Source organism: Plecotus auritus (assembly GCF_963455305.1).
Source record: "Plecotus auritus genome assembly, chromosome: 5".
NCBI classification, from domain to species: Eukaryota; Metazoa; Chordata; class Mammalia; order Chiroptera; family Vespertilionidae; genus Plecotus; species Plecotus auritus.
Genome location: NC_137776.1, coordinates 29503755 through 29529252, shown reverse-complemented (window position 1 = coordinate 29529252; position 25498 = coordinate 29503755). Strand labels below are relative to the sequence as shown.

Sequence of the window (25498 nt, the reverse complement as noted above, 5' to 3'; positions counted from 1 at the left end):
GTGCCCTGACCGGGACCTGTTGGTCCATAGTCCGACGCTCTAACCACTGAGTCAAACCAGCCAGGGCCTATCTCTTCTTTTTAATGTACTACTGACAAAGTTTTGGGGTGTTTTGCTCCTATTACTATGTGCCCCATAAGCTCTGTGGTTTTTACTGCCTGATTGTGCTCGGGATGGTGAGTTTAGGAATGTGTATGTCATATTCTAGCAGAGCTGACTCTAACCCTAGTAGAAAGTGTGCAGGAGAGAGGACCACCTACACCCAGGAACCACTGCTGGTTAGTCCTTATTATCCCACTCCCCCACCATGTTTACCACCATCATCCCATTCTTCAACCAAATCCACCAAAGTTGGAGGCTCTCATCACTCAAATACTGAAAATACCACATGCTCTGAACTTTCTCTGACAAATTAGGAGGGGACAAATTCTCTTAACTTATCAAATATGCCCCTATTGTTACGCTTTCTCTACCAAAAGTTGTTTTGTCATCCTTCACATGGAACTTAAAAACAGGATTCATTTAATTCAGGGCATTTGTTTATTTGACTACACATCCTAAATATGCCAGGTTTCCTATCTGATTGTAATTACTCAATGACACAGACATCTGTGTTTGGCCCTATGCTTTTATGAAGAGAATTCAGTGTAATATTCTGTTTTAGTATACCAATTTCCTCAAAGCAGTACAGAGTAAAAATAAGAACCCAAGATCAGATGCTCCGACCACACATGCAGCACAGTGAACACGCTGCATTTACATGCATTGTGCATGTTTCGCCTCTAGACAGCACACAAGGTCAAACCCCTAACTGTCAGTTACAATAAGCTCCCAAACTTCTGGTCAATTACCTGGCTAATAATAAAAGACAAGGCTATGACATCATTACAGTTATAATTAATTTACACAGGTCAGCTTCCTGTTAATCAAATACATCCTTAAAAGCATTTAATTATCGTTCACCTAGAAAGCGACACCCAGCTCTGTTAAATGAAAAAAGCAACCTTGCTGGATTCAGCATGAAAGGCTGCCAGGCTGCTCTAAGGCACACAGGACAACAGGCTTCACAGAGCATACTCTGCACCGCAGGAGAGGCTGCCACGTTTACAGCAAACAGAAGCACAGGTGACGGGCGATGCGACACATCTGAAGAGATTCCGAACGTAAAGAAGATGTCAGGCAGCTAGGGTAAACAGACAGGCTCTAGGAAAAGACATGTCCCAATGTTTTTTGTCAAGATGATGCACAGGGCTGGCAACATTAACGTATGCAGAGTATAGGACAGTGTTTGAGGGCACGGGCTTTTCGGTAAGATCTCTACGATACACCAGCTATGGGACCTTAGGAAAGTCACTTAACTGCCATTTCCCACCTGTAAAAGGAAATACTGCAGGCATATTTAGTATTGTGAGCATTAAATGAGATTATATTGAGATTATTTATATTTATAAACTTAGAAGTGACAAGGATTTTAACTCATATAAAGAAATAAAGACAATATAAAAAATTTTAAATAGCTTTACAGTATTTTTATAACTTAGTAACCAATTAGCATTTTCTGGGTTTTCTATGATTCCACTTTTTTTTTAATTTAATAAATCTTTATTGTTCAGATTATTACAATTGTTCCTCTTTTTTCCCCCATAGCACTCCTCCACCTGGTTCCCACCCCACCCTCTGCCCTTACCCCCACGCCTCCACTGTCCTCATCCAGAGGTGTACGATTTTTTAAAATATATTTTATTGATATTTTTACAGAGAGGAAGGGAGAGGGATAGAAAGCTAGAAACATCGATGAGAGAGAAACATCGATCAGCTGCCTCCTGCACACCCCCCACTGGGGATGTGCCCGCAGCCAAGGTACATGCCCTTGACCGGAATCGAACCTGGGACCTTTCAGTCCGCAGGCTGACGCTCTATCCGCTGAGCCAAACCGGTTTCGGCAAGAGGTGTACGATTTTTGTCCAGTCTCTTCCCCCACAGCCCTTTCCCCCCCGAGAATTGTCAGTCCACTCCCTTTCTATGCCCCTGATTCTATTATATTCACCAGTTTATTCTGTTCATCAGATTTTTTTTTATTCACTTGATTTTTAGATTCATTTGTTGTTCATAATTTTTATCTTTACCTTTTTCTTTTTCTTCCTCTTCTTAAAGAATACCTTTCAGCATTTCATATAATACTGGTTTGGTGGTGATGAACCCTTTAGCTTTTTCTTATCTGTGAAGCTCTTTATCTGACCTTCCATTCTGAATGAAAGCTTTGCTGGGTAGAGTAATCTTGGTTGTAGGTTCTTGCTATTCATCACTTTGGATATTTCTTGCCACTCCAGTCTGGCCTGCATAGTTTCTGTTGAGAAATCAGCTGACAGTTGTATGGGTGCTCCCTTGTAGGTAACTGTTTTTCTCTTGCTGCTTTTAATATTCTCTCTTTGTCTTTTGCTCTTGGCATTTTAATTATGATGTGTCTTGGTGTGGTCCTCTTTGGATTCCTTTTGTTAGGGGTTCTCTGTGCTTCCTGGACTTGTAAGTCTATTTCTTTCACCAGGTGGGGGAAGTTTTCGGTCATTATTTCTTCAAATAGGTTTTCAGTATCTTGCTCTCTCTCTTCTTCTGGCGCCCCCATAATTCGGATGTTGGTACGCTTGAAGTTGTCCCAGAGGCTCCTTACACTATCTTCATATTTTTTGGATTCTTTTTGCTTTTCCGGTTGAGTGTTTTTTGCTTCTTTGTATTTCAAACCTTTGAGTTGATTCTTGCGATCCTCTAGTCTGCTGTTAGATCTCTGTATAATATTTTTTAAATTTCAGTCAGTGTATGCTTAATTTCTAGTTGGTCCTTTTTCATATCCTCCAGGGTCTCGCTAAATTTATTGGCCTTTCCTAGAAAATTCTTGAAAAACCTTATAACCGTGGTTTTGAACTCTATATCCAGTCGTTTGCTTTCCTCCATTTCTTTCATTTGTGATCTGTTTTTTTTTTTGTCTCCACATTTTGGCTACTTCCCTGAGTTGATAGAGTGGCTTTGTGTGGTAGGTGTCCTATAGGGCCCAGTGGCTCAGCCTCCCCAGTTACCTGAGGTGGACAATCTTGGTGCACCCCTTTATGGGCTGTGTGCACAGTCTTGTTGTAGTTAAGCTTTGATTGTTGTTGTTATCACTGGGAGGAATTGACCTCCAGGCCAGTTGGCTGTGAGGATGAGCTGTGTCTACGCTGGGAGAACTTCTGTGCTGGAGACACCCTTATGAGACAAGACTTGAAAGAGCCTCTGTGCTCAGCTTGGATGGGGCAGAGTCTCAGGGCAGAGCAGACAGCATTGGTTTCCCGTCAGCCCTGTCCTTATAGGCCCCTATGTCTCAGTGTCCCGTGGTAATCGCTGCAAGCACCTCTGAGAGAAAGCCGCCCTCGAGTTCCGCCCGCTGCCAGACAGTCCAGTTTCTCCCCGAATGAGTCTGGGTCCCCAGAGTCTTGCCCAGAACTGGAGTTCAGTGCAGTCGGGAGCTTTTGTCTCCCTCCCGCTTGAGAAAGCCAGCCACGTACTCAGTTTCCCGCCCTCTCCACGCACACGCCTCGGTACCTCTGCCTTCCGCAGTTCCTCTGAGTCTCAGTGTGCTTTTCTCTTTCCTTCTAGTTGTAGAATTTCCACTCAGCCAGCCTTCCTGTGGTTCTGGATGATGTCCGTTTTGTCTTTTAGTTGTAGTTTTAAAATTGTTGTGCGAGGCAGTTTAGGTGTTTACCTACGCCACCATCTTGGTTTCTCTCCTATGATTCCCCCTTTTAAAAAATATGTTTTTATTTATTTCAAAGAGAGGAGGGGAGAGGGAGAGATAGAAACATCAATGATGAGAGAGAATCATTGATCAGCTGCCTCCTGCACACCCCCTAGCAGGGATTCAGCCAGTAAGCCACGCATGTGCCCTGACTGAGAATGGAATCATGACCTCCTGGTTCATAGGTCAACACTCATACTGAGCCACACTGGCCAGGCCCACTTTCTTTTTTTAATCCTCACCAGATGATATGTTTTTATTGATTTTTAGAGAGAGCAGAAGGGAGAGGAGAGAGAAAGAAAGAGAGAGACACATCAATTGACCCCCTCATGTGCTCCAACCAGGGATCAAACCCCCAACCTAGGTATGTACCCTGACCTAGAATTGAACCTGCAACCTTTTGGTTTAGAGCAGTGATTCTTAACCTTTCTAATGCCGCGACCCTTTAATACAGTTCCTCATGTTGTGGTGACCCCCAACCAAAAAATTATTTTCGTTGCTACTTCATAACTGTAATTTTGCTACTGTTATGAATTGTAATGTAAATATCTGTGTTTTCCGATGGTCTTAGACGACCCTACTAGCACTTCTCAACCTGTGGGTCGCAACCCACAGGTTGAGAACCGCTGCTGTAGAGCCTAAGACCATCGGAAAACACAGATATTTACATTACGATTCATTAACAGTAGCAAAATTACAGTTATGAAGTAGGAATGAAAATAATTTTATGGTTGGGGGTCACCACAACATGAGGAACTGTATTAAAGGGTCGCGGCATTAGAAAGGTTGAGAACCACTGGTTTAGAGGATGATGATCCAACCAACTCAACTACCTGGCCAGGGCTATGATCCCACATTTTTAAACCGCTTCATGATATGCAATTACACACACATTATTTTAAACAATATGATGGATGTTTGGAAGACACATGAAAGTAGAAGTGATTCCTAATTACAATACATTTTATAATAAAATGTCAAACCACACTTTCTGTCAAAATTATCTTTAAATCATCACTACATTTGAAAATTTAATGATCCTCCATTTCAGGATTTTCAAAAAATCTCAATATGTCAGATGGCCAAATTTTTATTTTTCCCTCCTTTTTAAAGTGTTACTGTCTTAACAAAAATGATTAGATTACCTTTATACATGAAAAATGAAACTACTGGATTTTGTACATAGTCCTGACTTTTGCTCCACAGCGAGGTGAATTAGTGCCAACTCCAATTTTGATCCATCACCACGTATGATTTCCAATATCAATCATAAGCCAGTTCCTTCTCTCACAGACTACAAGCTTTAGTGTAATGAGGGCTCATTAAAGTTCTTCAACTGACAGCCCATCAGACATAGGGCCTAAACCAGCAGACACGGGGAGCATCCCACCATCTCTCCCTTCAAGAGGATTTAAGTAATTCCACTCTCCCAGTTGCTCCATGCCAGATTTCTTTGTCTACCTAAAATCAATGAAAAAGTGATAGCCACCACACCATTTAAATTAATGTGTGTAAGGATTGTTGGTGAATTATTTATGTAACCGAAATCTGCCCAGTATAAGAAGTAGTCAAGACTTCAGAGATGTTGTTTCTGCTCCCAGAAAGCACACAGGATGTCACTAATTACTAGGTGGTAGGGACAGCATGGGGATTTTGCCTGCCCAGCACCAATACCTCATTCTTTCAGTAATAGGAATCTACCTCAGACCTCAACTGGATGTGGTCCTGAGGGGACCAGCAATCAAGAAGGCCAGTGACCAGAATTGGAAATAATAACTCTCTCCCTGGAATCTAAAACTTGTGTGTAGAGACACTAATACCAACGACTCCTGGAGTTGACACTCAGAGCATTAACTTAAAGAATTTTCCAGCCCTAGCTGGTTTGGCTCAGTGGATAGTGTCGGCCTGCAGACCTGAAGGGTCCTGGGTTCAATTCCAGACAAGGGTACATGCCCAGGTTGCGGCTCCATCCCCAGTAGGGGGTGTGCAGGGGAGAGCCAATCAATGATTCTCTCTCATCATTGATGTTTTTCTCTCTCTCACCCACGCCCTTCCTCTCTGAAATCAATAAAATATATTTTTAAAAAATGAATTTTCCAATCTACTAGGTCTATGCAAACCTTGAGACCCCACCAAGCTGCTGTCCCGTAGCCTGGTGGTTTGGCTTTTCTGTCAGTTCTCTGAGCTTACCCATACACTTCCAATCTCTTGCTCTTGAGTCAGTATTCTAGCCCAGCCTTGGGCAAACTACGGCCCGCGGGCCGGATCCGGCCCGTTCGGCTGTTCTATCCGGCCCACGGAGCCGAAAGAGCGGAGGGTTCTCTTGCTCTCCCCTCCGCTCCTTTACTTTGAATTTATATTTGTTCACACAAACACTCCATCCATGCTTTTGTTCCGGCCCTCCGGTCCAGTTTAAGAACCCATTGTGGCCCTCGAGTCAAAAGTTTGCCCACCCCTATCTAGCCCCTAGAAGAATCAAAACATGGAAGGTAAAAAAGCAATATCTCAAAGGTCTGCTCCAGGCATGCCCGAAGAGAAAAGAGTGCACAGTGCAAGCACGTGAGTGTGAGAGTAACTTCTGCATGAGTAAGGCAAAGGCCTCTCAAAGTCATATAGTTAGTGCAAACACTTGGACACTGGATGAAGAATATTTCAAAAGGAAAAACTTTTGTTCTAAAATTGTCTTCTATTTATACAAGGTTTATGTTTTTAAAGACACTTCTAATTATTGAAGTGATTTTCAAAACATCACACTCCCTGACTTTGCTCCTCACTGAAAATAAGACTAGTTTAAACATTTAATAAAATGTTATCACTTGATGAAAACTTCTGACTAGAACTTTTGGACAATAAATCAATTAGATTCATCCACTGAAAGAAAAGAAAAAAATAAACGAGAGCCTCTTTAATCTCACAGCCTTAAGGAAGGATCATGGAAGTATCCTGCATGCTTTTCTTTGGAAAGATTTATTTCTTTGTTTTCACCATCATGCAATTCAATCACAGACATAAATTATCACATTTAAAAAAAAACACATCACCTTTCCCTAATCATGAGCCCAGGGAAGAAAACTAATGAATGTGAAATGACAGCAATAAAAGCGTTCGTATATAATTTTATATCTTGGTGTCTATATTCCTTCATCCTATATAATAAAAGCCTAATATGCTACGTGTCTGGTTGTCCGGTCAACCAATCAAAGCATAATATGCTAATGATATGCTAAGGCTGCTCAACTGCTTGCTATGACATGCACTGACCACCGGGGGCAGACAGTCAACTGGCTGACCAGTCACTATGATGTACACTGACCACCAGGGGGCAGATGCTCCGTCTGTTAGGATAGCATGCTGCTGGGGTCTGGCCAATCGGGACTGAGTGAGACAGGCCAGACATGCCCTCGAGCCCTCTCGTGTCCCTCCCCGGCCCCAATCGTGCACCGGTGAGGTCCCTCAGCCTGGCCTGCACCCTCTCGCAATGTGGGACCCCTCAGGGGATGTCGGAGATCCGGTTTCAGCCTGATCGTGGGACCCCACTGGTGCATGAATTCATGCACTGGGCGTCCAGTTTAATAATATCTGAGCATCTACTAAGAGGCAAGCACTGTCCTTTTAGGCAACCATAGCTTAGAAAGAGAAGCAAACACACAAACAGCAATAATATAGTGTGATAAAGAAATATAATAGAACTGTACACTGAGTGGCCAGATTATTATGATCTCTGAACACGTAATAATCTGGCCACTCAGTGTACTTCTCTTGAGTACCTCATTTATTTGATATCAAAGATACTATAAATTGTGCATCTGATCAGTTTTCCCTTTTGCACTGGCTGATAGAAAGCTCAGGGCAAATAGGTGGTTGATCTCCAGCAAAAGTCTAGAATACTTTTGGTACCCATTTGAGATACAAATACACTGAGTGGCCAGATTATTATGCGTTCAGAGATCATAATAATCTGGCCACTCAATGTATATAAAAGTGCATGGAATGTTTAGAATCTAGCAAAATTAATTGTTAAAGTTTTATATGATGTGTGGGGGGAGAAATAAAGAAAACACTGGGGCAGGCATTGTCCTGTGGGCAATGGGGAAGGAGATGAAATGACCAATGAAATTCATAGTCAAAAGCTGTGGAGCGATCTCACAAAAATAAAAGGATTTAAGTAATCAATTGGTGAATATATAGCTACAAGCTGGAAATTTAGAAATCTATAAGGTTTCGTATTAATACAAAATTAACACACCTTGAAAGAAAGGAGGAAATCTTGAAAACTTTGGTATGAAGGCAGGGACTTCTGGTACAGGGCAATATGCACATTATTTATTCCTCCATTGTTCAAACTTAGAATCACAACTGATTCATTATAACACATAACTGCAAATCGCTGCTATTTGTAACATAAAAACAGTATCAAAATTTCTTTCAGTGTTGCCCAAGAGACTTTCCTCAAGGAGAAAATATCCAAAATTAGTAGTAGCTAGCAACTCTCTCTCTCCCTATATATTATGTATATAGAATTGAAGTAATTGTATTATGTATATAAATTTCATTCATAACTCTCCCGATATTGACACTTTGAATTAAAAATGCAAAAGCAAGTTAACACTATGGAGAAACAGCTGTTATTCTTATGACAATACTCTTGGAGCTGAAGCCAGATTTGCGGTCAAATCTGGATGCCATCTCTTACTGGTACGTGACCGCGGGCAAATCATATAATCAATCCTGCTGAGCTTCTTTATCCAGAGATGAGAAAAACTTCCCTTACTTCCTGGAGTCATTATGAAAACTAGATGAAACAGCGTATTATGCGAAAGCAATAAGCACACCCCTAAAGTTTATTCTCCATTCTCCTTTCCTCTCCATAAAGTAATGAGCCTTTTCCCCCCATGGAACTAAGCTTTATTGCTTTATAACTATTATGTGCATGTAACAATGTCCAAGAAAGTAGATGGTAACTAACACCAACATGGGAACCTGAATGCATGCGTGGTTAGTTGGCTATCATCTAGATCCCAAAGGGCTCTTGCACACTATCTATTGCTTCCCAGAAATTTGATACATTTTCTTTTCTGAATACAGCTAAAATTATCCACAGGCTTTGAAATGTCACCATCAGGATGCTACACAGAGCAGCTGGTTTACTGAAAGTGACGCCCCTCCCCCACACTCCAGCTGTCACCAGGAAACCCTCCTCAATGTGTAAAAAAAGACAATGCAATATTACTTCCCCTATTAATAATCTGATTCTTAGCATTCATTTGAGATTATTTTTCTTATGAAAGCTCACTATTAACTAAAAATTAACTCTAAGAAAAATCCTTTATCATATAAATGCAAACCAGCTTCTTCCATACAACAAAAAACCCCAGGGGCAGTAAACACAAGTAATGTATTTCCATGGACTCCTTGTTTCTTTTTCCTTGAGTCATTTGTAATGCTAAACAACAGCCAGTTAAAATATTAAATAGCTCTAACAGTGATACAGCTGCCATACTTGCGGGATTAAAAAAAAAAGCTTAGGTGATTTCTCAAAAAATGTACATAGACACCTCTCTATTTTTGTAAAATATGGTCAGACTAAAGGTTGGATTTTGTTTTAAATAATCACTCCTCTGCATGAGAAGCTACCGTATACTACCTGTTTAACACTGCTGAAAACCTTAGGCATTGTTTTCAGAACATGTCTGTGATTCCCACCCACAAGAATTCTTACTGCCATGACTTTCTTAGGTATAGCCCATCTCCTGAGGATTGCTATCCCTCAGACAAAGAGTTTCAGACCCGTGACCTGGACTCCTAGGTCCCAGGGACATGCCTCTGGTGTGTTCCTGCAGAAGCCCTGTGCCCTTCATTAAAGCCTCTTAGCTCCTGAGCGCTACAGGTGAGATTCTGCTAAATAGGGTTCCCTGCTTTTAAAAATATCTGAGGCCCACTGCTTGGATGACAACTGCAGCCTAAAAGTAAATCATTTTAAAGCATCATTTATCTTTTAAAAAGAATGTTTACATAAACATGCACATATCTAACTTTACATGAATGTATAGATTTACCCCATCCCCATATTACAAATAATTATGACCTGGTATGACTCCTTTCAAGTATTTTCCATGCTCATATATTCATATATAATATATATATACTAGAGGCCTGGTGCACAAAATTCATGCATGGGGGAAGGTGGTCCCTCAGCCCTGGCCTGCGCCCTCTCACAGTCCGGGAGCCCTCGGGGGATATCCAACTGACAGCTTAGGGCCACTCCCCAGGGGAACGGACTAAGCCGGCAGTCGGACATCCTTAGCACTGCCACAGAGGTGGGAGGGGCTCCCGCTACTGCCATTGAGCTCATCAGCCGTGAGCCCGGCTTCCGGCTGAGCAGCGCTCCCGCTGTGGGAGCACACTGACTACCAGGGGGCAGCTCCTGCGCTGAGCAGGAATGGGCCAAAACCGGCTCTCCAACATCCCCCAAGGGGTCCTAGATTGCGAGAGGGCGCATGCCAGGCCGAGGAACCCCACTGGTGCACAGTTGAGGCTGGGGAGGGATGCGGGAGGTTGGCCAGCCAGAGAGGGACTGTGCGAGGGCTCCAGGACGTGTCCGGCCCATCTCGCTCAGTCCCAATCAGCTGGACCCCAACAACAAGCAAAGCTACTGGTCGGAGTGTCTGCCCCTGGTGGTCAGTGCATGTCATAGCAACTGGTTGACCAGTTGACTGTCTGCCCCCTGGTGGTCAGTGCACATCATAGAGAGTGGTTGAGCAGCCTTAGCATATTACGTTTTGATTGGTTGACCGGACGACTGGACACTTAGCATATTAGGCTTTTATTGCATAGGATTACATAGGATATATGTACATATATACACACATATAAACTTTTATCACTTTAAAAAAAATGGAACAAAAATGTTCACTTTGCTATCTATCATTAAGCATCCATATTGAAAAATAATAACAATATCAGAGCTAATAGTATATTCTTATACTTTGGTGCATATTTTTAATGAGGTCTCATCTCCTCTTACATAGTGCCCCCTTCTATAACTGATGGTCCCTATTAACTAATTGAAGAAATTTAAATATTAGTCACCCCTCACCTTCAGCTTCCAGTAAGCACCTCAAAAAGTCTTAAGGAAGTTGCTCTGGATGGTGATAAAACTACAGTGTTTTTCTACCATGTTTAGAGTTTTAACTTTCTACAAGTGTTTGCTTTCTTTGAGTCACTATAATGTGAAAGGTTTGACTTTCCACTTCAGCATCTTTGATCATTTAAAAAGAAAAGCCATGCAGTTAGGTAATAATAAAACTACCTCATTCATAAGAGGAAATGAATGAGATAAAGTTAGGTTTGAGGTGGTAACTACCTTTTTCTACTGTCTACCATGCAGTAGTGATTGAGCTTCTATGCCTAACACCTGGTGGACAGGTTTTGCACTTCATTTCATTTTATCCAATGTCCTGAGGCAATCACACACCATGACTCCTATCTGATAGGAGAGGAAATTAAGGTTGGGAGGATGTTGTCTAATGGATACATACAATCAGTATGCAGCAGAAGCAGGGTTCAAAGTAGGGTCTTCCTGACCCCAAACCCCTGCTATAGAGCTGCCTTCCTGAAACAGAGGACAAGAAAAATGTGAGGGCCTTTGGAAAATGAATGCTTCATAATGGGGCAGCATTACCAAAATTATTTATAGCAGCTGATATCCGACGTGACTCCTGTTTATTGAAAACTCGCTCACCCACAAAATCCAGGAGCCACAGCAAGGTCCTGGGAGCAGTGTGCTCTAATCCAAGCCTTTGGTTAGGCCACAGGGTGGCACTGACCCTTCCCAACACTGGAATGAGTCTAGGCCAGGGGTGGGCAAACTTTTTGACTCGAGGGCCACAATGGGTTCTTAAACTGGACCGGAGGGCCAGAACAAAAGCATGGATGGAGTGTTTGTGAACTAATATAAATTCTAAGTAAAGGAGCGGAGGGGAGAGCAAGAGAACCCTCCGCTCTTTCGGCTCCGCGGGCCGGATAGAACAGCCGAACGGGCCGGATCCGGCCCGCGGGCCGTAGTTTGCCCACGGCTGGTCTAGGCTTTAAGGCACCTGCTTCAAATCCCGAATACTTCTCTTTCTCCCCCAAAAGTGGCCCCCAGGAAAAGGAAGGGGAAAGCTGTGAATAACACTGCAACTGATGATCTGCAAAAACCACAGGTGGCTGGCACTCCGAACTTAGCTCTTGTGATGCTCCCGGAAAACAGAGGCATGGAGAACGGGTGGGAGGAGGTCTTCCCTGCTATCTGAGCTGTACAGTCTGACATGTGGGAAAGGAAGATAAGGATGTAAACATCCCCAGCCTTGTCTTATGCTTGCAAGTCACAGCTCCATAATACTCCTCAGCCCTAAGGCTAATCTCTGGTCAGTTATCCACTCTACCTTCTTTACCAAATTCTGGGTCAAAAAGTATAATTCAGCTGGAGACCAGAAGGCCAAAAATTCTCAAAGTACTTTTTAACAGTAACTAATGCGATTCTTAAAAATTCTCCAGCCACCACAGCACTGGTATGAGATAGTACATCTATAGAATAAAAGCCTAAGCAACCGTTAAGGCAGAATGACCAGAACATGATGTGCACTGACCAACAGGGGGCAGGTGCTCAGCGCAGGAGCTGCCCCCTCCTGGTCAGTGCACTCCCACAGGGGGAGCACAGCTCAGCCAGAAGCCAGGCTCATGGCTGGTGAGCACAGTGGCGGTGGCGGGAGCCTCTCCCACCTCTACGGCAGCACTAAGGAGCAGCGAGCAGGAGATCTGGACTGTGAGAGGGCGCAGGCCAGGCTAAGGGATCCCCCTGCCCCGCCCCCCCCCCCACCCCAGTGCACAGATTTCATGCACCAGGCCTCTATTATTACTATAACTTTTAACTGAATATCCTGCCTCCGATAAACAACCTTGATTCTGTAGAATGTAACTGGGAAGTCACAAACAAATAAAATGCCATCTAAGCAGTCATCACAATATCCGTGCTCGACAACCCGTATCTAACCCAATGAAGAACCTTCCACCAGTCAATGTATAGATTTTATATATTCATAACAGTTATTAAGTAACATCTCATCTTTGAGTGTTTTCTATGTATGCTGGTGTTAAACACTTTTCCTGCACTTTCACTTTGGATACTTACAAGCCCTATGAAGTAACCTTTCAGTAACTTGTCCAAGACCCGACACCCAGGAAAGGCCCCACATGGATCCCTTCCATTCTGTCAAATTCCAAGGTGACGCCCAATGGCTGTTCTTTATCAATATGCCAGTAATTCCCAAACTTTAGCACCCAGGTGCACTGGGATCAACCGGAAGGCTTGTTGAAATAGATTTCTGATTCTGTAAGTCCCCCAAATTTACAATTCCAACAAGTTCCAGCCTGATGCTGATACTAGTAGTCCAGGGACAATTTAGGAAACCAATGCAGTGCTGTTCTTTGTAAGATGACCTCTTCCCAAGCCTTGCCAAGCAGCACATGAAGTCTTTAAAGTCTACTAGAAACAGCAAAATGTGACATATACATTTGAGACAGTAGACAGACTTTTAAGAAGACATTCCAAAGGGAAAAAATAGAAAAGAGGAAAGTCCAGCTGTCACTGAGTGTACTGCAAAGGAACCTACACATATATGGATGGCTCAGTCGTGACTAAGCGATGATTCCTTTTGAGAGCACCCCGAGTCTTGAAAAGAGATGCTGCTCCGGTTTTGGAGAGGCTTTGAAGGTCTGGGCGGAAAGGGGTTAAAAGGGATGGGTGGATTTCCTATACCCTGTGAAGGGAAATACCACTCCTCGGGTTAGGGGGTTGGGGTGTGCTTGCACACCACTAGTTCCCAGAACAGAAAGTTACTGTTCCGAGTGCACCTAAAAGTGAAAGCTGTTTCTGACGCAACGTCGCAGTAAGCTCCTGCTTTAAAAGACAACCCTTTAAAACTCCCAGGGAGCTAGCTACCCCCATCCTGAGAGCCTCGGCAAGTCATTCCCTGCGGTGACCCTCAGAGGCGCGGGTGAAGAGCACCCTGGCAGGGTCGCTCTAGGAAACGCCCTCCGCGATCTCCCATCTCCAGGGTGCCTAGGCGGCGGAGGCTAGCCTCCAACCCGCACCCGCACCCGCCCCTGTCCCCATCCCCTTCCCTGCCACATCCCCTCCTGTGTCCCGGGCCCTACGCGGACGCCGACAGTCGCCCCGCAGCCCCCGCCCCGCCGCCGACGCCGCGGCCCTGGGAAAAGTCTAAAAAAGCCGCGCAGAAGCGGCGCCACGAACGGGACCAAACAGATGCGGAAACTCACGTTCTCTACGGCCCGCCGGCGTCCTCACGTCTTCGCGCGCGCATGTGCGTCATCACGCACCGGCGGCGTCGATCGACGCTCCTCTTCCCCGTGGCCAGGCTGGCGCGCAGGATAGTGGGTGATGTTGCGGCGCGTCTGGGGCGGCCCGGGTTGGGGAGGGAAGGCTGTAAAGCCGGCCGGCCCCCGCGTGGCGGCAGAGACAAGCGGTGGCTCCGAGGGCACAGTGTGGACTCATCCTGCAACTGCGAGTGAAAAGGGGATGATCATTGTCGCCCCTGCCCTAAAGAACTACCGTCCTCTGCCGTGCGTGCGTAGGGCAAAAGCAAACTAGCGACCTGCGTTGGAGGGACCAGCCATGGAGACGTGCAGCCAGTGGGCTGCGTGGGGGCTGCGAAACTGTCCTTCCAGGGCCCAGCCCCGCTGCAAGCTCCCCACCTGCTGCGAGGAGTCAGATGCTGCTGATGCAGTGGGTGGTGTGAGAGAGAAACTTACACCTTCATGAGTTGTCAGACAGCTTGAGAGCTGCCTATCTCAGAGCGGGACCCACGGTTACCAAGGACGCCCCCCAAACAAGGTCATGGGTGTACTTTTCACTCCCCAAAGCTTGGGTCTGCGACTGCACTTTTTAGTTTGTTTGTCCATGTGAGGGCCTTAGGGGTTAAGTATTTCAGTTAACCTATTTGATGCAAACAAGTGGCTTGCGTTGGAGGGACCAGACATAGAGACAAGCAGCCAGTGGGATATTTGTCTTTCTCAGTTTGGCTTATTTCACTTAGCATAATATTTTCCAGGTCCATCCATGCTGTCCCAAAGGGTAAGAGAGCCCTCTTTTTTTTACAGCCGCATAGTACTCCATAGTGTAAATGTCCCACAGCATTTTTTATCCATTTATCTACCGATGGGCACTTGGGCTGTTTCCAAATCTTAGATATTGTAAATAACTCTGCCATGAACATAAGGGTGCATATATTCATTCTGATTGGTGTCTTGGAGTTTTTAGGATGTATTCCCTGAAGTGGGATCGCTGGGTCAAACGGAAGTTTGTTCTTATCTTAATATATCAAATATAGAGGTGATTTTAAGGGAGCTACAAATCGAGAAGCTCAATACAGTAATCTCATAAAAATGTTATTATATAAGGATTAAGAACATACTTAGACAATTATATTTAATTTCAAATATTATCAGTGAAAAACTTGTTAGACATTCTTAGACTTCTTAGCGAGGACAGAAAAAGTCTACCTGATACTGAACTCAGGTCTGGCTGCCCACTGCTTTGAAAGCCAATAGTTGACAGTATTTTAACAAAATTCAACAAACATTTATGGTAAAAACTCAAAAAAGTAGGATTAAAAGGAAACTTCCTTACCCTAATAAAGGGTATCTATGAAAAACCTATAGCTAATACTGAATGCTTTTTCCTTAAGATTAAAAACAGAAAAATAAAAAAAGTTGCCTGGCCGGTGTGGCTCAGTGGTTGAGCACCGACCAGTGAACCGGAATTCACATTTGGATTCCCAGGACAGCCTTGTTCCCCAGTGAGGGGCATGCAGGAGGCAGCCAATCAAAGATTCTCATCATTGATGTTTCTATCTCTCCCTCCCTCTCCCTTCCTCTCTGAAATAAAAATATATTTAAAAAATTTTTACTGGAAGTTTTAGCCTGTACAGTAGAGGAAACAAAACAAAACAAAACAAAACCTTAAAAACATCATGTTGAATAGGAAGAAGTAAAATTATCTTTATTCACAGGTTACATGATCCTGTAGGTAAAAATCTTAAAAGAAATCACATACAAATAAGCACTACTAGAATTAAATGAGTTCAGCACAGTCCCAGGATACAAGATTAAGATTTTTAAAAAATTATTTCTATATACTACAAGTAAACAGTCCAAAAATAGCATCACAAAGACTAAAGTACTTTGGAATAAATGTAATAAAAAAAAGTACAATATTTGTACACTGCTAACTACTTAAAATGGCTGAGAGAAGTTGATATTCCATGTTCCTGGACTGCAAGGCTCAATTTGGCAGTTCTCATATTGATCTGTGGATTCAACACAATCTCAAAATCTTAGCAGACTTTTTAAATAGAAATTGATAAGCTGCTCTTTATAATAGGGAGGGGAGGAGAGAGAGAAACATCGACGTGAGAGAGACACATCAATTGGCTGCCTCCCACAGGTGCCCGACTGGGGCCAGGGATAGAACCTGCAACCCAGGTATGTGCCCTTGACCGGGAATAGAACCCGAGATCTTTCGGTGTGCAGGCTAATGCCCCAGCCACTGAGCACACCGGCCAGGACATGGTCTTCTCTTTGAATATTTACATGGAAATATGTGCTTTAGAACTCGGATGGTTTTTCATTGGTTGATATGAAGATTGTAGAATTAAGAATCTATACTGATTGTACTACCAATGAGAAAAGTCCTGAAAGTAATAAGGTATTACTAAAACTACAAATAGGAGCAATGCACTTGCAGTAGACTTGTGATGGATGGTTAATTATCCTGACATTATGGTCATTATTCTAATTGCACATCAGATGTCACTAATCAACTCTCAATCTAATGGAGCTAAGAAGAGCTGTTAGAACACTGAAATAATTTGTGTTACTCTGCAGGATTTTAATGCTTACAAACTCCTACCCCTAGACCATCCACTCCCTGATTTCCAGTCATATCACCAACAATTCATTTTATTTCTTATATGGGGCATTAATCCAATGAAACATCGTTCTCTCCTCATGCATTTTCTACCCTCCCCACATAGAAGATGAGTAAGCCAGAATGTCCTTCTCCCTGCCCCAGTATCACAAGAGAACAAGAATAAAACATGGGAGCCTATCAGTCAAAGGCTTTCTCTTGGGACTTGGACTCCAGGAGGATCTGGAGATGGTTGGAGGCCATAGTCTCAGTACCAGAAATGACTGCTTCGGTGGGAGTGCTGGAGGCTGAGTACACCCCAAAAGCACCTAGGGAAGGGAAGGGAAGGGAAGGGAAGGGAAGGGAAGGGAAGGGAAGGGAAGGGAAGGGAAGGGAAGGGAAGGGAAGGGAAGGGAAGGGTGTTAGCTTGATCACTTCAGGATACTCTGAATTTTAATATAACCCTTGACCCTCTATTCCTGCTAATACCTGCAGATACAAATTTCTTACAATTGAATATTATTTTAGTAAATTTAAAAAATTATTTTCTCACTCTAGCATCCTATAAGATCTGTTACCACCACTATGATCTCTACCTGTTAAGTAAGTTAATGCATTTAGTCCTCTTATGAAAGTGCCAGGCACATAATAAATACTCAATACGTGGTAACTGTTTTGATAGTTACTGTAGCTGCCATTTGTTAACTGTCTATTATATGCCAGGCACTTCACCTCCATTTTATAAATGAGGAAACTGAGGGTCAGAGAGTCCAAGTAATTTGCCAAAGCTCACGAAGCTAGTAGACAGAAGGATTGATGGTTCAGACTTTCTTTCTAATATTTCTACCTCTGAATATTAAATGTCTAGTACTGTGTGTCACTGGATGCATCATAGTCCATATACAAGGTAATTTTTTTTATTCATGTACATGTTTCATCAAGTTTTCATTGCTTCATTATCTAAATGACAAAAAAACTGAAATGACAACTATTCACTATCCATTTCAGAATTATTTTGAATGACCGTGTTTCAATTTTCTACATTTTTCTATTTTAGGAAGTATTTTTTCTACTGAGTGTTTTAGATACATCTTCCTTATTCTTGTTCTAACTCTTATGATTATTATCTAAAAAGTAAACTGGTTTTCCAGATGTCCCATTGTTTCCAATTTCACAGGATAATAGTAGGAATATAGTTTGAAAGCTCCTATTTCTTTCAAATAATAAATCCTAAGTAAGCTGTTTATTTTCATAATCATTTTAACAGCATTTTTCTTTTACATTTGCAAATGCCATTCTGTTTCTATAATCAACTAAAATTTTGATGCCTCCATGACTACAATGAATAATTTTACTCCAGCTGCCAAATCTCATTTGCTACATGCCATGTGAGGCCTCGTAGGAGCCCTCCTAACCCACCACATCTCCTCAAATCTGGCACAATGTGTTTGTGCTTTATGAAAAACTAATTTAGATAATGAATTTTTAGAAAGGAAAAACTTATGTATGTTCTTGGTAGGGAAAAAAAAGTTCCAAAAGGAACTTACTTCAAAACATGGGAGATAAGGCTGTGAGGATACAGTGCAGGTAACAGGCATTTTGGCTAACTTTCCTGTCAACCCCTAGTCCGTGGGGATTTTAGGACCCCCTGTGGGCATATAAGAACACATACACACAGCAGTATCTCCACTATTGCTTGCTAATACTTAAAAGCCCTTCAAAAAGACCTTACCATCTGCAATTAGACATAACATATTTAAAATGTAGGGCTGTTGAGGGAACACTTAGGAGAGAATGAATTTCACTTAAAGGTCATGGATCAATCTGTCCACCAGCAAGTGGCAATTCTGGGTAGTGATTAGAGGAAACTGGAGGCAGAGGTATCTTGGGTGGAGGACATCTAGGACAAAAGACAGTTGATATTTTTGCAAAGCTCTATCCAATCCATTTAATAAAAACGTAGTATGCAAATTGTCTCCTCAACCGGGAGTTCATCTGGGAGTTCGGCCAGGGGGCGGGGCCAGTGGGGGGAAGGGAGGGAGGCCCCAGCCCACAGCTGGCAGCCTCTAGGAACCCTACCAGTGCACGAATTTCGTGCACTGGGCCTCTAGTTTACAATAATAGTGGGAGGAAAAATAGAAGCCACAGGGTGGTGCAGGGGGTGGGGAGAATTTTGACATCACCTAAAATTACAGAGCGCGCCACCCCGCACAAAATTTAGATTTTTCTTGTTCTGTTGTAATTTAACACACCTGACTTCTAACTGAAGTGAAAAATTATTTTTACAGCTTATTGTTTATCTTAACTTATGAAGATACCAGTTTTTAAGTGAATGTCAGATCATGTTGCCAATTTTTTTAAAAAAATTATTTGCAAGTAATTTCAGGCTTTATAGAAAAATTACAAAAATAGTCCATAGAATTCCTGTATATTCATAAAATGTTCTAAGTGTTAACATGTGTTTCTCCTAGTATTTCTATCCCTCCCTCTTCTCTCATTATATGCACACACAGTTTTTTTCTGAGTCATTTTTTATAGCCAGGATTGCAGCCAAGATGCTCCTTTTCTTCCATATTCATTTTCTTTAAACACACACACACACACACACACACACACACACACACCAAGGATTCATTTGGTTTCTTTTTAAGAAAAATATTATTCATATTAAATTTCCAGAGTAAATCTAAGTACACTATTCTATCCATTGTAACATTCAGTGCCATGGGCTCAGTTATGAGGAAATGTTGAAAGCTATTCTATTCTAGACCACACATCCAAATATGAAGTAGAGCTTTTAAACAATAAAATTCAAATGACCCGTTGGGATGAACTGCCAACATGACTCAAACATTTCTTTCTTTATATACACCAAGGAACAAGTATTCCAACAAAGTTAAATTCATTTGACTAAGAAATAACCCAGAACCTTAATTGATTTAATGAATTTAATATAAGCCATAAAGGAACAAGATATCAAGGATGGGGTGTGGGACATGGTAATGAATCTAATAGGTCATGGTAGATATTGTTGCACAGACCTTTAAAGCTATTTGGGAGGCTAATTGTGGTTTTTGTTTTTGTTTTATTTGTTTTTTGTTTTTGTTTTTTTTGTGTGTGTTTTTTTTTTTTTTTTACTTATAATCAAGAAAGCATAGAAAATTGGAAAGGGTACAGAATATGATTTTTGGCTCTGCCACTAGCTACTTTTTTGCCATTCAAACCCTCTGAAGCTTAATTTTCTCAACTGTAAGATGAGGGACTCGCAAAAATTATTTCTAAGTCTCCTTCAACTCAAGTATTTTAATATTCTAAGATCTAGAAAAAAATAAATAGCATGTTTAAAAAAATCAAAAAAGACAGTAAGTTATTGAAATGTGACTAGGAGGAAGAGTTGCAGAGCCAAAGAGATATCTTGATAAAGAATCACCATAATCATAAGAATAAAATGTTTTTAAGTAACTAAACAAAGTCACCAACCAAGGAACCAATTCAAGCAAAGAATAAGTTGATTATTTTTAATTTAATAAGAAAAATATAAAAACGTTATTTAGTGCCTTTAAAAAAAACCCAGAAAACATTATTAATGACTACCGCATTTATAAGTAGCTTGAATTCAGACAAATCAAGCTTCAGTTCTAGCCCTAGCCGAGGGAGTTTGTGATCTCACCAGCCTCTTAAATGGGGCAATAATTCTTCTGTGACTTCTTTTTTTTTTTTTTTAATATGTTTTTTAATTGCTTTTAGAGAAAGAGGGAAGGAGAGAGATAGACTTATCTATGAGACACATCAAATGGATACCTCCTGCACACCCTCTACTGGGGATGGAGCCCTGCAACCTGGGCATGTGCCCTGACAGAAATCAAACTGGCGACCTCTTGGTGCATGGGGTGACACTCAATCCACTGAGCCACACTGGCCAGGCCATCTGTGACTTCTTGTCAATCTTGGTTGAAATAAGGCATAAAATCTATATTTTAGCCACTAGTCCATAGTAAGGGCTCAAAAAAATGTTAATTATAATACCAAACTCTCCATCATTCATATTCAATTTTTTGCTTTGGGAAGGAAAAGCAAGAGTATGAGAAGCAAAGAAAAAAGAGGATGGGATACCAGATCACTAGAGGAAGAGCAGGAAAGATCATACTGATGCTGGGGTGCTGTGTGCCCATCTTGAATTGCCCCATTTCATTAACACTGTTCTTTGGAATACCAGCTAACATTCTGGAAACTCCTTTTTTGATGTGCTAATAGCTTTTGTGATCTTTAGAGTAAAAGGTAATTTTTAATAGAAATATTTACTTTTCTGTGGACTTTCTAGTGTCTGCACCTGAGTATTATAAGATTCAGCAAGACTCTACAGCAGTGGTTCTCAACCTGTGGGTTATGACACAGGTTGAGAACTGCTAGCAGGGTTGCCTAAGACCATTGGAAAACACAGATATTTACATTACGATTCATAACAGTAGCAAAATTACAGTTATGAAGTAGCAACGAAAATAATTTTATGGTTGGGGGTCACCACAACATGAGGAACTGTATTAAAGGGTCGCAGCATTAGAAAGGTTGAGAACCACTGAGCAAGAGTCTTAGGAGTGATGACTAGCCATTAGCTTACTAGTAAACAATGCTGTGTCATGGCTACTATATCCATTGCCTTATCTTTTGTTGGATGGATAAAGTTCCTTAAAAAGAAATTGAAACAAAGGTGCACTGCTTACATTTTTAGGAAGTTTTTCTTAGGTCCTATGAAATACTGTTTAGTCATTATCCAAAAAAAAAGAATCACCCTCACTGGTTAAAATAAAGGCCATTCATTTATTGAATCTCTGCCATGTACTTAGGCCATCAAACTACATTTATTCTCTGAATGAGTCTATGAAGTAGGATTGTTATCTTATTTTACAGATAAAGAGCTCAGAAACAAAGTCACACAGACAAAAAGTAAGAGGGTTGGAATGCAAACCCAAATCACCTGAATTCATCCACACATCTTTAGCTGTCCAGGCGAAAAAAGACACTTGAATTGCAGGAGAAAAATAATACCATAACATGTAGTTTTCAAAATTAAACCTTGACTTAATATTTTATTAACAGATTTTTACCTTGAATTTTTTTGAGACTTCTTTTCAGGACACATGATCAGGGGAATAAAAATCAAAGGGAAAGGGTTATCTTTCCAGTGCCAGGTTATATTTAGTTTTGGGAAAGGGCAACCTGTTGTTCAATTTTCAAACTCCTGCTAAGAAATAATATGAGATATTTTAACTACATTTTTTTTTATGAAATATAGGATATGTTGCCCATTGAATATTCTTGGGCTGTTAAATCTAATTGGCTTAGCGTGAGTTTTCTAGAGTGGTTTTTAAACTATAATTTATTTTTTTTTGGTAAAATACTGTAACCAACTGTGTTTTCTGAAAGACAGCAGTCTCTATAAGCAGTATATTTCTTTTGCTGTACAAAATACTCTCAAAATAAAATATGCACATCCATTCAACATGGCAAATTGTGTAGCCTCTCAGAAAGACTTGAGCTAGATTGGACCTCCTTTTGATTAATGGGCAGTCTTTAAATGAATTAGCCCCAATTCTGCTCAGGAGCATAGTCTGGGCATCCCAGCGGAATGCAGTAGAACTGGTCTGAATGTGGAATATCTGTCTTCATCATCAAATGCTGTTCAAAAGCAATTGGTTTTGAAGTACCCTTAAGACAGGGTCACAAACTCCAGTGCCTGGAGGAGCTAGGCAGGAGATACAAATGAGTCGAGTGGGCTGGGTGGAAGGAAGCATCTGAAGCACCAGGTGACAAATGGCACCTGGCATTGCCATGGTGTCAGGGAGATGGGCAGCTATCTTTCCATTTTGGCTGATGGAGGCCAGGTGGGAATCAGGGCCCCATGCTCTGATTTTTAAAGAGAAATTAGAATTTTAATTTTTGATGCATCATCTTCTAATATTTAATGTTGACAATTTAAACATACTATTTGGGTAAATTTGAAAAACCACCCATGGACCCCATTGGCCAGCAGGACACAAGTTTGCAACTTCTGGTTTAATGAAATAAGAAAATATTAATAGAAATAATACCTGAAAATGATTTCATAGTTTGGAAATCGTATACCTCTATATTAGCCTATATATAACATTAAAAATGCATTTACTGCTGCAGTCTTTTTGCAGCAAGGGTTCAGGAATCTGGAGAAGGGGCTGCGACATAAATGAAGAGACTAGACAAGAAATATAAATTTGGAAGGCATGGAGGAAAGCCAGGCGGAGGCCTCACCCTCTAGTGAAGAGGGCTCTCCAAATCTCGAAACTCTGGACTCAATGGCTTTTTATTCACACATTTTGCCCTTTAGCAAAGCAGACACACATAATAAAGGTAAGGTTTGGTAAATAGTAAAGGGTTATCGGTTAGGGCAGCGGTCGGCAAACTGCAGCTCGTGAGCCACTGTGGCTCGCGAGCCGCGGTTTGGCACTCTGTTGACTAATGAGTTTGCTGACCACTGACCTAGACTCTCGATTCCAATAATTGCAGGCTGTTGTTGTTCCTTGTGATTAAGCCCCTATCCCAGTGGTCGGCAAACTCATTAGTCAACAGAACGGCAAACTGCGGCTCGCATGAGGCTCGCGAGCTGCAGTTTGCCGACCACTGGGGTAGGGGAATTGCCTACAGCTGTTCAGCCAGCAGCAGGTAATAATATGCAGATTTTCAGCCCTGCTGAAAATGTCCATCAGCCTTTGGATATGGACTTTTCCCATTTATTATGACCTGCTGGTCTTAGCCTCCAGCAATTTACATTATGCTTTACAAAAACAAACAGGAAAGCCCTGGCCAGGTGGCTTAGTTAGTTGGAGTGTCACCTTGTACACCAAGCATGTCCAACTCAAAGGCTAACACGGGCCAAATAAACAAGGTGTAAGTCTGTGTGGGCCGCAAAAAAACAAAAGCTTTAATTTTCATAGAAATGTAGGTTTATTTGATACAGACATGCTGAATACAAAGGGCTAAAATAAATGAGTAATCATTAACATAAAATAATAGAACATTTTAATAAAAATTAATATTTTTTTCTTGAATATTAACTTACCAGACACTGAATAACTGCACAAATTAATAAGATTAATAAGCGTAATGCAAATAAACCTATTTTTCTTATTCGAAAGCGAAATATTTCCTGTTGCGCACACCAAACAAGTCAGTCCAAGACTAATGACGTGGCAATTAGCTGCTAAAATATTCGCTGCTAGTATTAGTGGAGAGAAATGGTGCTCCTGCGTGTAAGGCGGGTAAGGGAAATGAATGCAACACGATTAAAGTAATCAGTCATTAGTAAACATTGTAGTTCGTTATTAATAATTATGTATAACAGGATATTGTAAAAATTAAGTTACAAAATTTTTATTAAAACATTTCTTACATACCTTTATATTGGCTGGGCCGCAAAAATATTCATTGTGGGCCTCAAGTTTGACATGCTTGCTGTATATCAAAAGCTTGCAGGTTCAATTCCCAGTCAGGGCACACACCTAGGTTACAGGTTTGATCCCTGGTTGGAGTGCATACAGGAGGCAACAAATCAATGTTTCTCTCTCACATCAATGTTTCTTTGTTTCTCTCACCCTCCCTCCCTCCCTCCCTCCCTCTCTAAAGTCAATAAAAACATATCTTCAGGTGAGGATTCAAAACAAAACAAAACAGGATAGATCTAGAAATCTACCTGAAACCATAAGTATGTTTATCAATATGTGAACTGCACACTATCTATTTCAGAATTAACTAAAGAGCTTATTTAAAATTTACATGTTGGATTTGCATGTGTTAAGTCTCAGGTGGCACCTAGGAGTCTGACTTTGTACAAGCACCCCAGTCCTCAGATGATTCTAATATATCCATTAATGGGGTTCCTCCCTTTGAGGATAGGCAATGTGGTCATTTCACACCCAGACTTAACTTTTGTATCTTACCTATTCTCGCAGGCAGAGACAGGTCCAACTTAAAGTGGGTTTAATTTTTGATTCCTTGGATCTATGTTTGGTTGGGCGACCCAGAATACATCTGTGCTTTTGGGTTATTCAATTCTGTGGTTACAGGTTGATGCTTCATAATGATAAATATCTACCTCATTAGTTTGCAGTTTATGGTTGCTCAGTATACATCTTCATTTAGCTAATGTCTTAGTGGGTTATTTCCTCTTGGCTCCCTACTGAGTATCAGTGTAATGTACCTGATCGGTGCCCAGTAAGTAATTTTTGATTGACTATTTTAATGCATTAATTAGAACATCATCAACTAGGCCTACCAGATTGTCTGTGACTGAACTGAACAATCATTTACTTTAACCCACTAGGCATCTTAGTTAAGCCAATAACTTGACTAATTTTTAGCTCTCAGAAAATTATTTAATGACGTTTGACCAAGTGATCCCTTCCCCAGATCATTAATATAACTTCTGACTTTGCCTGCTCTTAAATTCAGGGAGTAAACATATTGTCAGGAGTATATAACTCATTATGCACTCTTACACAGAATAAAAATAGTATCATGAGAGTGGTATAGTCACAGCATTTAGACACTGGAAACATTCGCTGCAGAAAATGCTGATAGACTGACATGTTCAATGAACTACACATTTTAGTCCATCTAGGGAAAACCACAATTGAAATGTAAATTATTATTTTGCACCAGTGAAAAATGAGCCCAAATGCAAGCTGTCTTCTAAAAACATTGAGATCAAAAAAAGGCATTAGACCTGTGTTTTC

The 25498-nt window shown here is 41.4% G+C and overlaps 1 protein-coding gene across 1 annotated transcript in view; it reads right to left on the bottom strand.

The window, feature by feature from the left end:
* Positions 1–14163, bottom strand: part of RHBDD1 (rhomboid domain containing 1) — a 106897-nt gene extending 92734 nt beyond the window's left edge. Inside the window, exon 1 of the mRNA XM_080667256.1 lies at positions 14087–14163. The gene's annotated coding sequence lies outside the window, so the exon portion shown is untranslated. The remainder of the gene's footprint in view (positions 1–14086) is intronic.
* Between the last annotated feature and the right edge of the window lie 11335 nt (positions 14164–25498).